Below are 22,597 nucleotides of genomic sequence, written 5' to 3' on the forward strand. Positions count from 1 at the left end.
GGATGTTTGAACAGACGTGCAAAACCTCATCAAAGTTCAAATCAATGAGTTGAAGGAGGATATAAAAAAGACTGAGTGAACATTAGGGAGAACTTGAAAGTTTGAGAATACAAGTTGCACAACTTATGGGAATGAAAGTCACAATAGAACTGATTAAAACAAGAGTGGAAACCTACAACCATAGATTTGAAGAGACAGAAGAAAGGATTAGAGAACTAGAAGACAGGACATCTGAAATCTGGCAGAAAAATGAAAATACAGGGAAAAGACTGGAAAAATATGAACAGTGTCTCAGGAACATAAAGCACGTGAATATACATGTTATGGGTGTCCCAGAAGGAGAAGAGAAGGGAAAAGGAGCAGAAACACTAATGGAGGAAATAACCACTGAAAATTTCTCATCTCTTGTGAAAGACGTAAAATCACAGATCCAAGGAGTACAGTGTACCCAAATAGAATAGTTCCAAATTGTCATACTCTAAGACACTTACTAATCAAATGGTCAAATGTTAAAGGCAAAGAGAAAATCTTGAAAGCATCAAGAGAAAAGCAAACCATTACTTGTAAGAGAAGCTCAATAAAACTATGTGTGGATTTCCTGGCAGACACCATGGAGGTGAGAAGGCAGTGGTAGGATATTATATGTCAAAAATATTAAAAAAAAATCTATAGTAAAGCTGCTAGAGCTAATAAATGAGTAGAGCTAAGTGGCAGGGCACAAGATCAACACCCAAAAATCAGTAGTGTTTCTGTACACTAATAATGAACAATGTGAGGAAGAAATTTTTAAAGTTCCATTTACAATACCAACTAAAAAGAATAAACTATTCAGGAATAACTTTAACTGAGGACACTAAAGACCTATACACAGAAAACTGTAAGAAATTGCTAAAGGAAATCATAGAAGACTTAAATAAATGGAAAAGCATACTGTGTTCATGGGTTGAAAGACCAAATATAGTTAAGATATCAATTCTATGCAAATTGAATTATAGATTCAATGCAATACCAACTAAAATCCCAACTTACTTTGCAAAAATAGAAAACCCAATAATCAAATTTATTTGGAAGGGCAGTGTATTCTGAATAGCTGAAAATATCTTAAGAAAGGAAAATGAAGTGGGAGGTCTCACACTACCTGACTTTATATTATAAAGTTGTAGTGGTCAAAACAGCATGGTACCAGCATAAAGATAGACTTATTGACCAATGGAATCAAATTGAGTGTTTAGAGATAGACACTCTTATGTATGGACAATTGATCTTTGATAAAGCAGTCAAGCCAACACAACTGGGAGAGAGCAGTCTCTTCCATAAGTAGGTGTTTGGAGAACTAGATATCCAAAGGCAGAAGAATAAAAGAGGATCCATATCTCACCTTCTACACAAAAATTAGCTAAAATGGATAAAAAACCTAAACATTAGAGCTAAGACCATAAAACTTTTAGAAGAAAATGTAGGGAAATAACTCATAAATTTTGTAATAGGAGGTGGTTTCCTAGACCTTATACCCAAAACATGAGCATTGATAAAAGAAATGGGTTTCCTCACAATTAAATACTTTTGTGCATCAAAGAACTTTGTCAAGGAAGACAATATTTGGGAGACAATATTTGGAAACCACATATCAGATAATGGTTTAGTATCCAGAAATATATGGAGATTCTACAACTCAACAATAAAAAGAAAAATAATCCAATTTTAAAAGAACAGAACAAAAGAAATGAACAGACACTTCTCAGAAGAGGAAATACAAATGACTAAAAGGCACATGAAAAAATGCTCAACTTCACTGGCTATTAGGGAAATGCAAATCAAAACCACAGTGATATATCATATCACACCCATTAGAATGGCCATTATCAAAAAAGTCAAAAATGACAAGTGCTGGAGAGGATGTGAAGAAAGAGGCACATTTGTCCACTGTTGGTGGAATTGTAAAATGGTGCAACCACTCTGGAAGGCAGTTTGGCAGTTCCTCAGGAAGCTAAGTATAAAATGACCATATGATTCAGCAATCCCATTACTAGGTATATATTCAGAAGAACTGAAGGCAAAGGTACAAATGGACATTTTCACACTGATGTTTATAGCAGTATCATTTACTATTACCAAGAGATTGAAACAGTCCAAATGTCCATCAATGGACAAGGGCTAAGTAAGATGTAATGTATACATAAGATGAAATATTAAGCAGCTGTAAGACAGAATAAAGTGATTAAGCACATAACTACATGAATGAAACTTGAGAACATTAACCTGAGTGAAATTAGTTCGCCAGAAACAAAAGGACTATATGGTCTCACTAATATGAACTAAAATTAATGAGTGAACTTTGAGAGTTAAAGTTAAGAACACAGGTTATCAGGAGATAAAAATAGAGTAGAGGGTGGGCCATGGTAGCTCACTGGCAGAGTTCTCACCTGCCATGTTTGCTTCCCAGTGTCTGCCCATGCAAAAAAAAAAAAAATAGAGTAAAGACAGGCATTTGGTATTTGGGTGCTGATAGAATACAGATTGTGCAACAGAACTAATTATAAAAATTCAGAAATGGATAGCACAATACTACCTGATTGCAGCACAATAATATAAGTACATTGAATGAAGCCAAATGTGAGTATGATTGAAGCAATAATTCCGGGGACACTTATGAAACCAGAAAGAAAAATAGGAAATAATGACTGAGATAATATAATTTAGGAATGCCTAGAGTGGACAATGATGGTGATTAAATGTATAAATATAAAAATGTTTTTGCATGAGGGAGAACAAATTAATGTCAACATGGTAAGGTATTGAAAATGGATAATATACAGGAAAAGTACAATCAATGCAAGCTAGGGTCTTTAGTCAACAGTAACATTGTAATATGCTTCCACTGAATGTAACACAGGCATATGCCAAAATTAAATGCCAACAGGTGGCGGACATGGGGGAGACTGTGGATTCTTTGTGCAAGAAAAGAAAATGTCTTCATATAGATTATGGTGGCAAAGGCATGGCTAAATACTTAGGTTGGATTGTATGATGTCTGAATAAAATTGTTTACAAATGAACATAGAGAAACAAGTGGTAGAGACAATGCAGAGAAAGAGATGTACCTATTCACTGGTGGTACGGAAACTGAGAGGTGCAGTCCGTTTATTGGAGAGCAGTGTGGTGGTTCCAGAGGAGGCTAGGAATGGGGTTCCCATATGATCCTGCAACCCCATTGCTCAGTATATACCTGGAGAAACTGAGTGTAGGGACAGGAATGGACACTTACACACTGGTGTTTATGGCAGTACTGTTCATGATTTGCAATGGATGGAGGTGGCCTAAGGATACAACGACTGAGTGAGGGCAGGGGGACCAGGTGAATGAAGCTTCAAGACACTATGTTGAATTAAATGTCAGAAACAAAAAGACAAATATTATCAAGCTTCATTCATGTGGACTAACTATAATATAAAAACTTGGGGAACTGAAGTTGAGAACATGGATTATCAGGTTGGGGCCTGTTGTAAAGGTCCTAGATTGTAAGCTGTTACAGCAGTCACATATATTCAAGACTTGTAACTGTTATTTCTAAATTCTGAGATACTGAACTCTGTTTACATAACCTGGTCATTCCCAGAAACTTCCGGTATTTATGTGACATCTGAGACTCAGAGTCAGAGCTCTGGAGCTATGAAAGTCAGCACTACCCCATGAAGGAACTGTTTAAAAAGTTGAGAAAAGGATCAGACTTTGACTAGAGATGTGAATGAAGCTGATCTGGATAGGACTAAGGTAAATCAGAATACAGGGTACAGTATGATGTCATCCATATTTTTTTTGAGGGGAGGGGTGCATGGTCCAGGAATTGAACCCGGCTCTCCCGCATGGAAGGCGAGCCTTCTACCACTGAACCACCCATGCACCCTATATCATCCATATTTTTTAAAACTTCAATGTCTGTGTGACACCAAAGGAAAAGAGTTGTTTGTTTGGGGCAAAATTTATATTTTGGGTGGCACATTATCTAACTTAGTTTGTATGGTCAGTTTAGTTGAACACAGTACATGTAATCTTGAATACGGTGTGAGATCATGTTGGTTTTTCCAGGTTAGTGAGATGCCCTGATATATCCCAGAGTAATTTAGACAGAGAATAAGTATTGTCAAAGCCCCCTGGGGGACTGGAGAGAAAGGAGGAAATATTCAACTTCCCCATTTGGAGGATTCCTGATATTCTAGCAAGCAGTGGGGACCACCAAATCAATAGGCTGAGCCCTCGATCTTGGGGTTCACCCCTATGAAACTTATTCCTGCAGAAGATAAGCTAACCCTACTTAAAATAAGGCCTAAGAGTCAGAGAACCTATTTTGTTGATCAGATGTGACCCCTTTCTCTAAGCCAACTTGGCGGGTAAACTCACTGCCCTCCCTGCTACATGACTCCCAGGGGTGTAAATCTCCTTGGAAACATGGGGCAGGACTCCTGGGATGAGCCAGGGCCCAGCATCACGGGATTGAGAAAGTCTTCTTGACCAAAAGGAGGAAGAGAGAAATGAGAAAAAGAAAATTTCAGTGGCTGAGAGATTTCAGAGTTGAGAAGTTATCCTGGATATTATTCTTATGCATTATATAGATATCCTTTTTTAGTTTATGGTGTATTGGAGAGTCTGGAGGGAAGTACCTTAAGTTTATGGTGTATTGGAGTGGCTGGAGGGAAGTACCTGAAACTGCTGAGTTGTGTTCCAGTAGCCTTGATTCTTGAAAACAATTTTATGATGATAAAGCTTTTACAATGTGACTGTGTGACTGTGAACATCTTGTGTCTGATGCTCCTTTTATCCAGAACATGGACAAATTAGTGAAAAAAAACTGAATAAAAATAAATAAATAATAGAGGGGATAAGGGGTAAAATAAATAGAGTAGATTGAAATGTAAGTGGTCAATGAGAGGGAGGGGTAAGGAGGATGGGATGTATGAGTTTTTTCTTTTTTCTTTTCATTTCCCTTTCTGGAGTGATGGAAGTGATCTAAAAATGATCATGGTGATGAATACACAACTATGTGATAATATTGTGAGCTGTTGATTGTATACCATGTATGGACTGAATGTGTGTAAAGACTTCTCAATAAAAATGTTAAAAACAAACAAACTACAAAAAAGGCAATCACATCCTTATTGATCCAATTTTTTAATGTGGTTTGGGTATTTACAGAAGTTCATCCTAGTATATGTTTGCTTGTCAGTCTTCCTAATGATTTTTGAAAGTGTCCAAACCCTTTACAAACCCCTTGCTGCTTAAGGAAGCTGGAATGAACTCTGGTGTCTGCAATGAAGACTACTGACCATGATTTCTATGAAGGCCTGGCGAAAGAGGATGCAAAATTTTTAACATCATTCTCCCACCCAGTGCCTGCCTTTTCATGATTTTTACATGCATCTTTGTAGGTTTGTTTCCTGTCTTTTCTATGATTCACTCTTCACCCTTCAAAAATCAGGACCCAAACATGCCATTTATCTATAGAAACAGACTTCCTGAAGGCGTAAGGAAATGAAAGTATAATACCTGCAAGGAAACAGTGTAAAATAGTTTAGATACTTCTGGTATTCAACATATTTGGCCAATTTATCAACCATTGCAGACTCCGGCTATTTTGCCCAACTCATTTGCTGTCCTCCAGCTCAAACCCTTATTCATTCCTAATACAGAACATTTCCTTCCTTACCTCTTTCCAGCAAATGATCAGAGGCGCTCACATTCCACACCAAGACCATCAAGGTACTTAAATATTCTAATTCTAACTGGTATGATATATTTTCCAACTTAATATATCTTAGATATAAACCAATTCAATGCTTAAAAAAGTCAAGAAAGACAAAATAGCAACTTCCCCAATGAAGAGAAAGCTCTCAGAAAAACGAATTATATTTTTCAGGGAAATCCAGTCCTTCTTGAGGTAAATGTCTAAGATAAACATCAGTTAACATACCAGTGCATGTCTTCCAGAACTGTTTACCTTTAAGCATATAAACTTTTTCCTTTCAAAGATGAAATTATGCCATACATGTTCTATCATGCTACTTTAAATTTAATAACATTTTATTCCTCTTTTCTAGGAACATGAATAACCTCTGCTGTAATATTTAATACCATCACAGTATTTCATTAGGCAGCTAACCATGCATTTTTCAATCAAGCCTTTACTTTATTTACACAGATTGTTTTAAAATTTTCTCTATTACAGAGTACACTGTGATAAGTGTCTTGGCAACTAAAGCTCTAAATGAGATTTCACTTATTTTCTTAGAACAAGGTTCTACAAAGAGAACATCAGATTTTAAAATGTATTTTCTCATTAAGGCTTTGGTTCCTATTGTTAAGTTGGCAAGTAGAATTAGTAGAAATTTGTAGTAAGTGATTCTAAATGCAAAATAGTTATCACCCAAACAAATCCTGCCAAACTTGGGGGTCTACAGGGAAATTAAATCTAAACACTTGAGTTAGTGCTACAGCTAATTCGGGAAACTTGTTTATTGCATTCAAAGTTCTTCCACACACCACATTTAAATTCAACGCTAAGCTAGACTCCCTCAGCTCATATGAGATATTTATTAGCTGATGATCAGTCACTGAGTTTATCGAACAAATTCATCATGTCATGTGTTTCCATGTGAGAAATTTAAAGCCAATTGGGAAGAAGCCAGAGTTCTAAATATTACTGTCATTTATCTTTCTTCTAAATGGGGATAATACCGATCTCATAAGGTGGTTGAGAAACATCTTAATCCAAGTCTTGATCCAAGCCTTGCCAAAAGAAGGAATTTAGCTATTCTGAGACTGTGTTCTATTTTGGAGAATGTAGGTTTGTCGAGCCTGTGACTTGGCTCTTGTCCATGAAGAATCTGTCTCCACTCAACTGGAGTCTGTGCGCTGCCTTGTCCACCCAGGTGAAGGCGCTCATGCTGCCTGGGGACAGATCAGCACTGGTGAGGTAAGGCCCAGATGCACCCCATCACAGGCCACTTGTTTCAATGATGCCCACAGAGCAAAGAGTCTTCAGTTCACTCTTGGAAGAAGCTGGGTTAGCTGCAAGGGTGCATCTTGCAAGTCAACTCCCTGCCCTGGTGTCTCCAAGGCCTGCAGCCCACAGACCTTCTGATTTGCTGAAGGAAGGCAAATCCTTAGGGGCATTCTAAACCAAGGCTGGGCTTGGAACACAGACTTCAGGACTGGGCGGTGGCCCTCTAATTTAGAGCACAGGTCCAAAGTTGGCACAATGCCATAGTCCCTTTTGTGTCATCCTCAAAGGTTGGCTCAAGTGGCCTTTTCTTGTCCTTAGAGAACAATCAAATCGAAACACACACGCACACACAACACCCTCACACAAACAGCACATCTTCCACCTCATCCGTTGACTGCCACAGCTGCTGTCCTGACAGGGTATTCAATCACGTAATGTCTTCTGCTCCAAGGCTGTTTCCACCTCCAGTCAGGCAGGTTGTTTTCAGCACATCTGACAAAACAGGCCAGACCTGCACAACCCCCTTTGAGAGGAAGTGCAACAAAAGACATCCAGCTGTGCTGAATTAAAAGGTCTCCATTCATCACCTTCCTTCACTCGAAAAGCAAAAGGAGCTGACGTTATTTGTGAGAAATTTAAGGGTGTTATTATTCACCTGTAATTAAAAGGAATGGTTTGATTTGGCTTACAGCCTGGAGGACTATGAAAGCTTTTATTTCACCAGGTTACGAATTTTTCCAAGTACTGAACAGGCCCTGAGAATGAGGCAAGAAGATGGAGGAACTTTGTAAAGTAGAATTTTCCTCGACTTGTATTCACTTGCCTTTTTTTTCTTCAGTCCATTGTTTCTTTACCTTTGCTTTTATGTTTTGGAGAACTGCTTCCAGAGAACAAGGATCAAGTGGATTTTTTTTAGTCTCTCAACATGAAAAATTACACGGAAAATATTTTATATGTCCCAAGAAGACAAAAGCTGAGGGACCTTCTTTATCACAGATACACAAAGTTGCTTTCCCCAGAAAATTAACATATTCAGAAATAGTAGAGAGAGAGAAGGTGTTTCTGCATTAAACAATTTTTTTTACCTTTTTGTATATATCGCTATTTAACATATATATATTGCAGGAATGCTGGCTACAGACAGTCTTCACATCTTTTTCCACATCTGGAATCCGAAAGGTGGATATAAAGATTTGCCAAACAATTTTTGTTTTGTTTTGTTGTTTAGTTTTATCTCTCCATTTATTTTAACCTTTGTTCCCCCTATTATTTGCTTATTTTTTATCCATATTTTTTACTTATCTGTCATACCCTAGATAAAGGAGCATCAGACACAAGCTTTTTACAATCACACAGTCACATTGTAAAAGCTATATGGTTACACAGTCTTCTTCAAGAATCAAGGCTATTGGAACACAGTTCAACAGTTTCAGGTACTTCCCTCCAGCCACTCCAATACACCATAAACTAAAAAGGGATATCTTTATAATGCATAAGAATAACCTCCAGGATAATACCTTGACTCTGTTTGAAATCTCTCAGCTACTGACACTTCATTTTGTCTCATTTCTTTCTTTCCACTTTTGGTCAAGAAGGCTTTTTCAATCCCTTGATGCCAGGTTCAAGCTTACTCCAGGATTTCTGTCCCACATTGCCAGGGAGGTTTACACCCCTGGGAGTCATGTCCCACGGAGGGGGGAGGGCAGTGAGTTCACCTGCCATGTCATCTTAGAGAGAGACAGGCCACATCTGAGCAACAAAAGAGGTTTCCTGGGGGTCTCTTGGGTCTAATTTTAAGTAGGCTTAGTGCATCCTTTCCAGGAATAAGTTTCAATAGGGGTGAACCCCAAGATCAAGGGCTCAGCCTGCTGATCTGGTTGCCCCCTGACAAGCAATTTTTTAAAACATTCTTATCTGGCTATGCTTTTTCTTTCAGGGAGAATTTAAAGCAATTTGATGACACATTAAAACAGAATGTTAATATTAATCAGATGAGAAAAACAGACCAAAACAAAAAGCAAAATAGGAAATATAAGACACAACTAGCATTGAACAAATGAACCAAATGTGCACCAAGTTCCTGAATCTTCACTAGAAGGAAGCTACAAAGGTAGCCCTCAGTTTTCTAGCAGTCAGTGCAAAGATGGAGTTAAGATCAGTTGTGTGTTTTGTAATGACCATAAGATTAAAACAAGAAAAGCACAAGTGTTTTGCAAGTTTGTAACATGTTCCCACAGACCTAGGCTTTGAGAGAAAAGAAGTTGTTCCCAAAATTACATGTTACAAAAGTAAAAAATTTTCTATAGCAATTAGAAGTTTTTATATTTTCAAATTATTCACATATGTTTATTCTGATAGCAATAAGGATGAAACAATAAAGTCCTTCCAGGGTTCAACCAAATTGTTGTAGGAGGCTGAAAAAAATTAACTGAGTATAATTACCCCCAAGGTGGGCTTTATCCAGCATAAACAGCACTTGAGGACAGTAACAGCACAAGGGCTGGCAGTCCGGTGGTTTCTGTTTTTTACTCTATCCCACTCACTCAACAGTAGACTGAGGGAGAGGAAGGGAAATGATGGGCCCCTGAAATTCAAGCTGCTTGGATGCCCTATATAATATCAGTATTTTGAAAACACTTCACACTTGCCAGTAAGTAAATCCAGATGGTATTCAAATAAGTTTAGCCAATATTATGGCTGATGAGGATAGCCAGCCCCTGACTGATTTGCCCAAGGCCTTTCAATTCCTAAGGAGACTCCATACAGCTTTTTACCACTTCCTACACAGCCATGGGCCAGAGAGTCTTGGAAGAAAACATAGACTTTCCTATTTCCTGTTCTTGGCTCAGCCCAGCAGGTCACAGAACCTTCTAAACAAAGGAGAAAGTATCTGTCCTCATAACATGGCTTGTTCCCTTTACAGAGATTTCTTACAAAGCACCCCATGGAGAGTTTTTCAGACTTCCTGCATAATTTCTGTTAGGCCAGGTTTATTAGTCTCAGATTATTTTCCTGCACACTATGGAGAACAGCTTTTCCCTATTTGCTCATCAGAAAGAGTACTGTGTAAGAATCTGGGACCCAGAGAAACATAGACTGTTACCATATTGAAAAGTCACCTTTCTTTCTATGTAATATATTCTCATTTCTATACAAAAGCAAAATTATTGATAAAGATTTTTACTGACTCCTTTTAGGATGGACATCAGACATTTATCCCCTGCAACACGTTTCCCAAACTTTCCTAATGAAGGAAAGCATCTCATTTGTGTTGTTTATTAAAAAAAAAAAAAAAAGAAAAGAAAAGAAAAAAAGGATTCCCCGCCTCACTTAGATTTGTAGAACCAGAATTTTTCAGGAATGCCTAGGCCTGTTTATGGGAAATTCTGCCAGGAAAGACTCTGGAGTCTCAATGAGCCTCAACTTAAACCTTACTTCTGCCTCCTAATAGCTTTGTGACCTTGAGCAAATAGCTCAGGTACCCTCTCTGTACCTCTGTTTCTCCCTATGTGAAATGGAGATGGAATCCCTTGAGGAACTCCAAATTCAAAGGCAGGTTAGGAAAGATGAACACAGCTAAGGAAATTGAGGAGAAGTCAAAGACAATCTTTGGATCAGTCTATTTCTAAAGGACTGGGTGACCTTAAGAAAAATCCCCAACTTTCCCCATGTCATAGCTCTCAATTAGATGTATTCAAGCTCTAGAATTGGTGAAAATGAGACTGTAATTTTCACAAGAAAGCATTCACAGACTGCTTTTAGATATCTAGAAAAGAGCAACCATCAACCGTAATCATCCCAAAATTTGAGTACAATTCACAACGAAAAAATTATAAATAAGCCATTCCATCATTTTATACACTCTTCTTAATTTTAAATCCAAACATATGCCAAACAGTGGTACTTTATGAAATGTTTTAAGTTACTCATGTTTAAATAGCTTACCAAACTACAGAATAAAAACATCCCTTTGTCTCCCATACAAAAAAAAAAAGAGTTTTCTACTTAAAATAACTGCAGAAATGACATGCTCAAGAAGACAATGGCAGGGTCTTGATCGTGACTAATCAGTGGAAACACTGAGACGAGGAATCAAAATGAATAATAGAGCCAAAATACATAAATAATGACTACATTTTAAAAATTATTTCACCGATGCTAGTTGCTGGAAAGCTAAGGGCACAAGTCATTAGTGCCTTTCGGTTTTGGAGTCCCTGCTAAAGACACTCAGGACTTGAAATATATGAGAGAAGACACCAGTATTGTCAGGGCTCCTCAAGTGGAATCCGCCAGCAGGCGCCCCTCACAGCCGGGGAACAATGCCTTGAAATTCTTTTGTTATTCCGCAATGCCTCACAAGTCTTGTCCTCTTTCACCCTAAGGGACTTAATTAAGTTATTGTTTGCAGACTTGGGATAAATTCAGTCACATCCAAAAGCAACAAATTCAGTTCCAAATGTTAACACATACTTCCTTCTAAACTGTAAATCAATACCCAAGCCATATCTTTAAAATGCAATGTAACTGTGGGTCTCTATCCAAATAACCAAAGTGGATCTATAGGCTGCTAATTTTAACATGTACCTTGTTCACCATCTCTGATGATTTTGTTTAAAGTATAAAAATAAGTATGCTTTCACATAATTACTGACAAAATCTTAGCTATTGTAGGGAGAAGAAAGACCAATCTTGAGATCTGGACATTCCTGACCCCATCTTCATGAACCTCTCCTCTGAGGTAAGCCCTGCTCCTCTGGCTGTCCTCCAGAACCTATAGTGTCCTCCAGAACCTCTAGTGTCCTCCAGAACCTCTAGTGTCCTCCAGAACCTCTAGTGTCCTGCAGAACCTCTAGTGTCCTCCAGAACCTCTAGTGTCCTCCAGAACCTCTAGTGTCCTCCAGAACCTCTAGTGTCCTCCAGAACCTCTAGTGTCCTGCAGAACCTCTAGTGTCCTCCAGAACTTCTACTGTCCTCCAGAACATCCAGTGTCCTCCAGAACCTCTAGTGTCCTGCAGAACCTCTAGTGTCCTGCAGAACCTCTAGTGTCCTCCAGAACTTCTACTATCCTCCAGAACATCCAGTGTCCTCCACAGAACCTCTAGTGTCCTCCAGAACCTCTAGTGTCCTCCAGAACCTCTAGTGTCCTGCAGAACCTCTAGTGTCCTCCAGAACTTCTACTGTCCTCCAGAACATCCAGTGTCCTCCAGAACCTCTAGTGCCCTCCAGAACCTCTAGTGTCCTGCAGAACCTCTAGTGTCCTGCAGAACCTCTAGTGTCCTCCAGAACTTCTACTATCCTCCAGAACATCCAGTGTCCTCCACAGAACCTCTAGTGTCCTCCAGAACCTCTAGTGGTCAGTGTAGACTTTGCTTCTAGGAATCTCTAAAATGGGTCAAATCATACCAGTCACTAAAATATGACAAAGGTTCCTGTTCCTTTTATTTAGTTATTAGTAAAATCTATCAGTCTTATTTGAGAGAAGTCATCATTCGCGTCTTGATAAAATCTCATGTCATAGTTGGAGCTTTTGTAATGAACAAATTCAGAGCAACATGAGGACTTATAGTAGGAAGTAATTCCTGGGTCAGAGAATCCCAGGTCATGCTGTTCACATTTGTTCCCTCTCTTGACCCTGAAAGCAGGTCACAGCAACAGTGAACAGGGCTCCTTCCTAGGGCTGGCCTAGATTGTGGCCTGCAGACATAACCAAAGAACATGGCAGACGCAACCAAGAGTGGCTGTGTCCCATGGCGCCGGTGCACGATGTCTTTCTGTATATATCCCACCTGTTCACGGAAAGCTGCGTAGAAAGCACTTGAAGCCAGGCTCTCATCTTGTCTGAGATCTGTATGATCCTCCCACATTTTCTAAGGCTGCCCCAGCCCTCTCAGCCCTCTTAGCTGAAGCACTTAAGATCCACCTACACTTGGTGGAATCTTGTGGCATTACAAAGGTTTGCTCCTTTCTTAAGGCCCAGGACCTGCAGAATTATTTCTATGGTAACTAATACTTGCCTGCAAACACCTAAGTGTTGCTTAGCACTAGCTGCAATAATCTTTCACGGTAAAAATCCCATGGGTTTTGCCCACATCCCTGGTTAGAACCTTAAAAGCCATCCACAGGGTGGGCCGCGGTGGCTCAGCGGGCAAAGTGCTTGCCTGCTATGCCGGAGGACCTCGGTTCGATTCCCGGCCCCAGCCCATGTAACAAAAACGGAGAAACAGAATACAATAAAAACAAGAAAATGTTTAAAAATGTTTCCCTTTCTTCCTTCCTTCCTTCCTTCTATCCTTCCTTCCTTCTCTCTGCCTTTCCTTAAAAAAAAAAAAAAAAAAAAGCCATCCACATACTTCACAGCGCTAGGTAGGGCACACTGTCCAAGTTAAGGCACTCAGAGTCTCCTATTAAAGTCTAAGGCTCAGAGCCCAGATTCCACCCCAGTTCTCTCCATAGGTAATTTTGTCTACAAATTACATGCCCTCTCTACCGTGTCTTCAGGACTTCAATAAATGAACCCAAACCTCCCAAATTGGGAGAGAAGTGGCTTGATAAGTAACACCCCACTCTGGACCAGTTGGGAAATAAGACAACCATGCCACTAGATGGAGACCCAAAATACTACCTTATAAATGTTAGTCTGGAGAAGTAGCTGGCTGAGGTAGAGCGAGCTCCCTACACTGCTGCTTTGGTCTTGAAAAACTTACCCAAAGAAGACTTGGATTGTCAGAGCAAATGGGCTTACCCAGGTCATTGAATCTCTGTGGATTTCGTAGAAAGAGGAGAAACAAGAGACTAAACTCCTTACTCCTAAGAATCCGAAAGATTAGCTCCCTGCACTGAGGAGCAGTGTGCCAATGACAATTTTCCAACAATCAGCTAGATTCCATTGATCTCCCTGGGAGCAGTAAGGGTGGACTAAGGCGTTGAGGCATTAAACTAATGGACGTCAATCCAAATGAACAGAAACAGGCATCAAAGATAAGCATTTGTGCCCAAATACTTAAGATCTGTAAGAAAATATTTCTTTGCTCCTGATAGATTATTCACTTATAATCTATTCTATTTCTATATTTTCCAGAGCATCTAAGGAGCTTCAAGCTAAGTATTTTTTGCTCAATAACAGTTTTCTCAGCTATAGATAAAGTTATTTGTACTTAGATACAAATAATTCATTAAATAAAAATAGATTCATACATTCTTTTATTTTATCAAATTTGAGCCTTCCAACTTTCAAAGCAGTATAAGAGGTGCTATTCTAGGAATCATCAATTAAATGTGACTTACAGTGATGGCACTTTCCAGGGTGAGCCTTAAAAGAATTTAGGTATCTCATCAATACTAACATGACACTCTTGACAAATCTGAAGAATATATAGCTGTATATATTTTATGAAATTTAGACTTTGTATTGTCATTAATCAGAATGATAGATGAAGGTTAAACCAGAAGAAGCTATCGGTATTGATGAGTAGAACATTACATCTGTTTCAGAAGTGTTTTCCTCAGCAAACTTTCTTAGAGTTGTGTATTAGTTAGGGTTCTCTAGAGAAACAGAATCAACAGGGAACACTTGCAAATATAAAATTTATAAAAATGTCTCACATGACCGTAGGAACGCAGAGTCCAAAATCCACAGGGCAGGCTGCGAAGCCAATGACTCCGATGGATGGCCTGGATGAACTCCACAGGAGAGGCTCACCAGCCAAAGCAGGAATGGAACCTGTCTCATCTGAGTCCTCCTTAAAAGGCTTCCCATGATTAGATTTAGCATCACTAACTGCAGAAGACACTCCCCTTTGGCTGATTACAAATGGAATCAGCTGTGGATGCAGCTGACGTGCTCATGACCTAATCCTATGAAATGTCCTCATTGCAACAGACAGGCCAGCGCTTGCCCAATCAGATAAACAGGTACCACAACTTGGCCAAGTTGACACCTGTCCCTAACCATGACAAGTTGATAAAAAATTTTGAAAAAGCACAGGTGAACTAAAGATCCAAAACTCCGCTTTCATCACAGTCATGTTTTTTACATACCATTACACTCCTTATTTTCTGAGAATGGCTCAAAATTTTTCACTAAAATTAGTACTAAAAATAGAGGGGGTGAGGAAATTATCTTTAAATTAACATAAATACATTGAAAGTGCTCTATATTGGTCAAATGTTGGTTAAAATACTAATATTTGGTCTTCCCCCAAATCTTCACAGTTTGATGCTCTGACACCACAATTTTCTTAATTTCCTGACCAATAGCATTGCATGGAATTGCTGCACATGGCCAACAGCTGGTGCCCTTAACCCAGCAGATGTTTCTGTGTCTGAGTTGTAATCATCTTAGAAGCAGAGCCCACAATTTTGTTTTCCTTCTCACCCTCCTTCCATTTGCAGAAACTTCCTTCACAAGACACAGGGAGCATGCACCAAAGCAGAGAGTGGATGGATTCAATAACTGCAGTCCCCATGTACAAAAAACCTAACTCTTTCCCAGTACAGTAGGATTGCACAACATCCGTGGAAGCAATTTGAAGTGGGTCCTATAAGACTAAAACACACAGCCAACAGAATATCCAATCACAGAAAATCACAGAATATTAAAATTGGATGGCACCAGTAGAGTGTTCATCAAACAGAGTAGTATGTGGACTCCTTTAAAAGAAAAGGTTATGTAAGCTCGCACATCCCCCACGTTGACTCAACTCGTTTTTGCTAAAGCATTACTTAAATACGTACAACTAAAACAAGGACTAAACATCTCATGTCCATTACTTCTACTTGTGACTGGGACAAAGTCTCCAGTGTCACGATGCCTGACTCTGTCCCACCTCTACCACCCTTTGGCTGATGTTACATCAAATAGATTATTCACTACCTTATGGGTTCTGAGAGTAAATACAGCAATATATATATTTTTAACAGAATCTACCACATAGTTAGCACCCAATAAATGGTAGCTATTATTGTCGTTATTGCTTATTTTCAAAACCACATAACCACCAAACTTCAGTTATTTTGTTTTAATTAATTTAATGCATGATATGCTTTTTGATGAGCAAAAATGTAGAAAAGGTGGGTTCTCAGGGCACTTTAGTAGCAAAAATATGAAAGACTCTGTTTTCAAGTTTAGAATCACCAGACCTGATACCTGAAACAGTTAACAGTTTTAACAACAGCGTAAATGCAGTTACCATTGAAGTGTCTTGTTCACACTTGTTCACAGAAGGAAAGCATGGCAACATTACTGAACTCCACGTTAAATGGCTAGCAAATCTAATTATTTTAATGAGGAAGAAGATTCTAGCTCCATAGTTATATTATGCGTACATCTAGAGAAAATTGAAGCAGGTATCGGCAGACACAGGATTCTCTCAGGATTGGTGTGTGCTAGCAAATGGCTGCTTTGAAGCAGAGACCTTCGAGCTGGTGGCTTCAGCTGCTAGATAAGAAACCTAAATTTCTACTTTTTACTCTGCTTGCACTGCCTTATTTCTAGAGAAGAATATGACATCTTTCTGCCTTGGCTCGAATACCAAATTCTTTCACAGTACTTGGGTGAATAAGAATATGTTTATATTTATTTTTAATGAAAAAAGCAAATGTTAGAAATTCTTATAGAGAATGCTAGGATTATAGCCATAGACCATTCTGAAAAATTATTTTGTAGAATCAACTCCCTACTTTTATAAATGAAGACTGATCTCACAGCTCAGTTCATCTCACTATATAGCAAAACTATACCATATAGTAAGTAGTTAATGTAACAATTTATGTTCAGGATTTTTAATAGTATATTTATATTATCAATAAAATGAACCCAAGAATGCTCCCCTACATGCATGACTCTCTTCAAATGTCATTATCTAGGAAATCTTCCAAGATAAGATTACGATTTTATTAATTGGCACATCGGTTGGTTTTTCTAGCCACTATCTCTACACACTTAACTTCGTAAACCTATATTGATATAGTTTTAGAGGTATTTTTTCTAGGTATCATTTCTAGGTTTTTATCCATATATTTATAGGCATTACTCAGTGTAAATTTATTCTCAGTGTTTATTTACAATTGAAAAGAATATATATGACCAGCACATTAAGTTTGAATATTTAGTTCAAAGGCAATGTGGGTTGAATATTTCCTATATTACCTCTTACTACCAAACAGAACCTATTTTTTAAGCGGTGCATTTGTATGGCCTCTGTCTGCTTAGTTGGTTGATGATGACTGTCGTTATTGTTTTCTTATTTCCTGCTCCATAAATTTTACCCTATATTGGCCATCTTGGTTTTAACAGTGTAGAGTTGGTAGTGGAAAAAAAGGTGATGGCAGAAAGTGAAAACAAAGACAGAGGAGAATCGGGGAAAGAGAAGGGAGAAATTATTGATAAGCAGTAATCCTCAGAGGTTGTCCCCTCTTTTGGGAATAAATCATTTTTATGAATGGAACATAATGAATTAGTTTTGTATGAAAATTCCCCTATCATTTAGTTTATGTATAAAATATTTTAATAGAGGTACATTTGCTGCAACAATATTTTCAATGAGAAAAGTCTTTAAAAATCATCAGATTACTAAAAAGTAGTTTCTAAAGAAAGAAAACTATTTTATGGAGAGTGTTCTCAAAGAATATTTGAATTTAAAAGTCATTTTCCTCTTTTTGTGTGTGGAAAGCTTGGTTCTGCATATTGGGAAAATTCACCCCAATGATGCAACTTTCTCTCTCAACAATATTAAATATCAGACAAATATCAATAACAAAATTAGGAAGCGGTAACTAAATTTTTTAAATGTATGGTTTCATTTTGTGCAATTTACATTGATTGTCCTCATAATTCTTATTGGTGTTTTGTAAAAAAAAATCAATAAAAAATTCAAAAATAATGTTTTGATGGATTTTTCATTTAGCTTTTAATTGACTGAGACTATCAACAAGGTCAATTTTACAGCCCTTCTAAAATTGCTAAGAATTTGAGGTGGATCTTATATCTAGAGTCTTTTAGAAATGTAAAGTTCCTTGATTTTATGAAAAGCTAAAAAATCTACACATCACTGTAAGAATAGGCAATTTGATGCCTTTTGATGTGTTCCATAGTAATCAATTTGGCTTTGTATGGGTGAAGTAAACTTTCCCACCTAACATGAAAGTGCTAACTGTATGTTTTTAAATGAATGCCCACAGCTATCACTTATGTTTTCTTCAACTAAATCTTATTGTGTATGAAAATAAACCATTCATTTATCTCAGGTAGCAAAACAGCTGACCAGTATTACCTTAGAGCACTGCATCTGTAAGAAATATCTTTCGGAGAACAGAATTTTCTCTACTTTGTGTGGGATTTAAAATTAATTTGGAAACTAACACAATGCTGTTTCTTACATTCAGATACATAAAGCACATGTCAAGCAGTTGTATTGCAAAGTTCAGAATTAAAAGTAGATGTTTTTAATTAACAACAATGGGTCATATGCTTTAAGCATTCCTATATCAAAGTTTTTCAAGAATGAAATCTTTCCCTAGTTAGTTAGACATATGCACTGTTAACATCTTAAAAGCATTTTCCCTTATTTCTAATTATTAATATTTACCTATTTTTAAATGCTTTCTAAGCAGCATCTAACAATACAAAAAAATTTTATTCAGAAAAATGTATTTTCTGAAATACATTTCAGAAAATGAAATGTTTCATTTATAACAATAAATGAAAGATGAATTAGAAAGTAAATCATTTTTAGGAAAAACTTTTTATGCTAATGAATTTGGGGATATAAAATGGACTTGTTATAATCAGATGAATCCAGTGAAATTTGAACTATTCAAACAAGGATTAAAGGAGATAAGGCTATAATTCAGGGCTCCTCTAACACTGTAATGTACACTATTTTGAAATACCAGTGCTAATCATTGTACAGACTTGGCTTTCTTTCATTAACCGTGTTTACTGTATAATAAAACATCCCACAACTTAACGTATTCAGGCAATAATCAACCTCATCTTATTAGCCTTTACTTTATTGCGCTTCACAGATATTGTGTTTTTCTACAAATGGAAGGTTTGTGGCAGCCTTGCATCGACCAGGTCTGTCGGCACCGTTTTCCAGCAGCACGTGCTCACTTAGTACCTCTGGGTCATATTTTTATAATTCTCACAATATTTCAAACTTTTGCATTACCATTATATCTGCCATGGTGAGCTGTGATCTTTTGGACGTTATTATTGTAATTGTTTTGAGATACCGTGAACCACACTCACATACGACGACATGCTTAATTCATAAATGTTGTGTTTGTTCTGAATGGTCCACTGACCAGCCGATACCCTATTTGTTTTCCTTTCCTAGGAGCTCCCTATTCCCTCACACACAATAATATTGAAATTGGACCAATTAATAACCCTGCCTCGAGTGCTCAAGTGAAACAAAGAGTCACACATCTCTCACTTTGAATCAAAAGATAGAAATGATTACTCTCAGTGAAGAAGGCTGTCGAAAACTGAGATAGGCTGAATCTAGGCCTCTGGCACCAAACAATTAGCTAAATTGTGAATGCAAAGGAAAAGTTCTTGAAGGAAATTTAAAATGCTGCTCCAGTGACTATGATAAGAAAATGAAACAGCCTTATTGCTGATATTGAGAAAGTTTCAGTGATCTGAATAGAAAATCAAACTAGCCACAATCTAATTCCCTTAAACTAAAACCTAATTCAAAATAAGGTCCTAACTCTCTTTAATTCCATGAAGACTGAGAGGGGAGGAAGCTGCAGAAGAAAAATTTGAAGTTAGCAGTGGTCGGTTCATGAGATTGAAATAGCAAATGTTGATGTAGATGCTGTAGCCCATTATCCATAATTGATGAAGGTGACTACATTAAACAACAGAGTTTCACTGTAGATGATACAGCCTTATACTTCCTTCTGATATGCAAAAGGAAGAAGATTTGCATAGTGAGAGAGGAAAAGTCAATGCCTGGCTCCAAAGGACAGGCTGACCATCTTGTTTGGGGCTAAAGTGCCTGGTGACTTTAAGTTGAAGCCAATGCTCATATTTCATTCTGAAAACCCTAGGGCCCTTAAGAATGATGCTAAATCTACTCTGCATATGCTTTATAAGTGGGAAAACAAAGCCTGGGTGAGAGCAGATCTGTTTACAGCATGGTCTACTGGATGTTTTAAGTCCACTGTTGAGAATGTATCCTCAGGAAAAAGGATTCCTTTCAAAATATTACTGCTCATTGACCATGAGCCTGATCACCTGAGAACTCTGATGGAAATAAACAATGTTTTCATGACTGCTAAACATTATCCATTCTGCAGCCCATGTATCAAGAAGTAATTTCAACTTTCAAGTCATAATATTTAAGAAGTACCTGTTGTGAGGCTACGGCTGCCATAAATAGAGATTCCTCTGATGGATCTTAGCAAAGTCAGCTGAAACGTTCTGAAGGGATTCACCATTCTAGGTGCCGTTAATAACAATCATGATTCATGGGAGGAGTCAAGACATCAAAATTAACAGGGATTTGGAAGAAATTGACTCCAATCTCGTGGGTGACTTCAGTTTAGGAGGTAACTGCAGATATAGTGAACATAGCAAGAGAACTACAATTAGAATTGGAGCGTGAAGATGTGACTGAATTGCTACAATTTCATGATTGAATGGCTGAGAAGCTATTCCTCATGGATGAGTAAAGAAAATAGTTTCTTGATATGGAAGCTATTCCTGATGAAGATGTTGTGAACATTGTTGAAGTGGCAACAAAGGATTTAGATGGCTGCTTAAGCTTAGTTGACAAAGCAGCTGCAGGATTTGAGAGAACTGATTCCAATTTTGAAAGAAGTTCCTTTGTAAGAAAAATGTTATCAGCATCACATGCTACAGAGAAGTCTTTCATGAAAAGAAGAGTATATTGTGGCAAATTTCATTGCCTTATTTTAAGAAATTGCCACAGCCACCCTATCCTTCAGCAAACACTGCCTTGATCAGCATTAAGGGAAGACCTCACCATGAGCAAAAGATTATGGCTCACTGAAGGCTCAGATGATGACTAGCATTTTTTAGTAATAAAATAGTTTTACATTAATGGATGTACATTGTTTTTTAGACATAATGCTATTGCACTCTTAAGAGACTCTAGTATAAACATAATTTTTATATGTACTGGGAAACCAAAAAGTCATGTGGCTTGCTTTATTGTGATGGCTGCATTATTGCAGTGCTCTGGAACTGAACCTGCAATATATCCAAGGTATGCCTGTTCTAAATTTGGTGAATCGGCAATCTGGACTGGGCTCAGCTTGGTGGTCTTTCTGTTCTGGTCTGGGTTATCTGCTCTCAGTTGGGCTCTGCCACATATCAAGGGTCTTAGCTGGCATTGCTGTATCAACCAGAGCCTCTTTGCATGAATGCTCATCTTCCAGCAAGTCATCCTGGATTGTTCACTCACATGATGCATTTTTAAGCTCAGTGAGAGATATCTCTAATGTGAAAAATACTTTTTAACCTTCAGTTTGTCATTGTCCAGTTGACCACAGTTGGTCACAGGCCATTCTTTAATCAAGCAGGAAGAAAAAGTCTCCATCTCTTGTTGGAAGACCTGAAAATATCATCACTATTTTGCCATCTACCACACACATCATATACTACTTTATTCATCTTTTCAATTTACTGCATAAATCTCTCTCAAATTCATTTGTTTTCTGCCCATCTTCACAAGATTTCCTAGAATACGCTACCATCATATCTCATTGAACTACTTACTGTAGCAGCCTTTAAGTGAACTCCCCTCAACCATACTTACTATATTACAAGAAGGCACCCAAGAAATTCTTTTAAAATATAGATATTAAGAATCTTTCAATGGTGTCCCATTAGTCTGAACTTACCCCAAGTCCTTACTCTGTCCTCTAAGGCCTTCCATAGCATATATAGTTCACACCCCTCAAAAATGCCATTTGGTTTTCATAATGATGGGTAAAGCATGTACCGTATGACATACATGTACATAGCCAAGGCATCCCCTGGTCTGAAAGAGTCTCTGAAGAAGGAAATGTCAGTTGAAGTTTTAAATATCTGTAAAAGGTGGCTGGAATGAATTTGGGAAAAAGGAGAAGTATTTGACACAGCTTTCAATTTTATTTGTATGCTTTATTACTTGTTGACAGCTATTTTTACCACCATTAAATTCCTGGTGCCTGTCAAAGGAATTGGCATGTGGTTGACCCTTAATAATAATCTCATTGTTGTAAGGCAACAACAAGATTAACTTTTAGATAATGTATCAATTGGGACCCTCCAGAGACCTAGAATCAATAAAAGAATATATAAAAGATATTTTATTGAAGGAATTCACTCATATGATTTGGGACAGGGCTAGAAAGTCTGAAATCCAGAAACCAGCAAACTGGCAGACTGGAAACTCAGGTAAGGGCCAATGTTGCAGTCTTGAAGCAGAATTGCATCTTCTCCAAGAAACCCATTTTTTCTCTGAAGGCCTTTCAGTTGACTGAGTGAGACCTATCCACATCATTGAAGGAAATCTCCCTTACTTAAAGTCAGCTGGTTGTATGTGCTACAAAATACCTTCATATCAACTCCTAGCTCAGTAT

The sequence above is a fragment of the Tamandua tetradactyla genome, chromosome 22 (assembly GCF_023851605.1).
Source record: "Tamandua tetradactyla isolate mTamTet1 chromosome 22, mTamTet1.pri, whole genome shotgun sequence".
Lineage (NCBI taxonomy): Eukaryota > Metazoa > Chordata > Mammalia > Pilosa > Myrmecophagidae > Tamandua > Tamandua tetradactyla.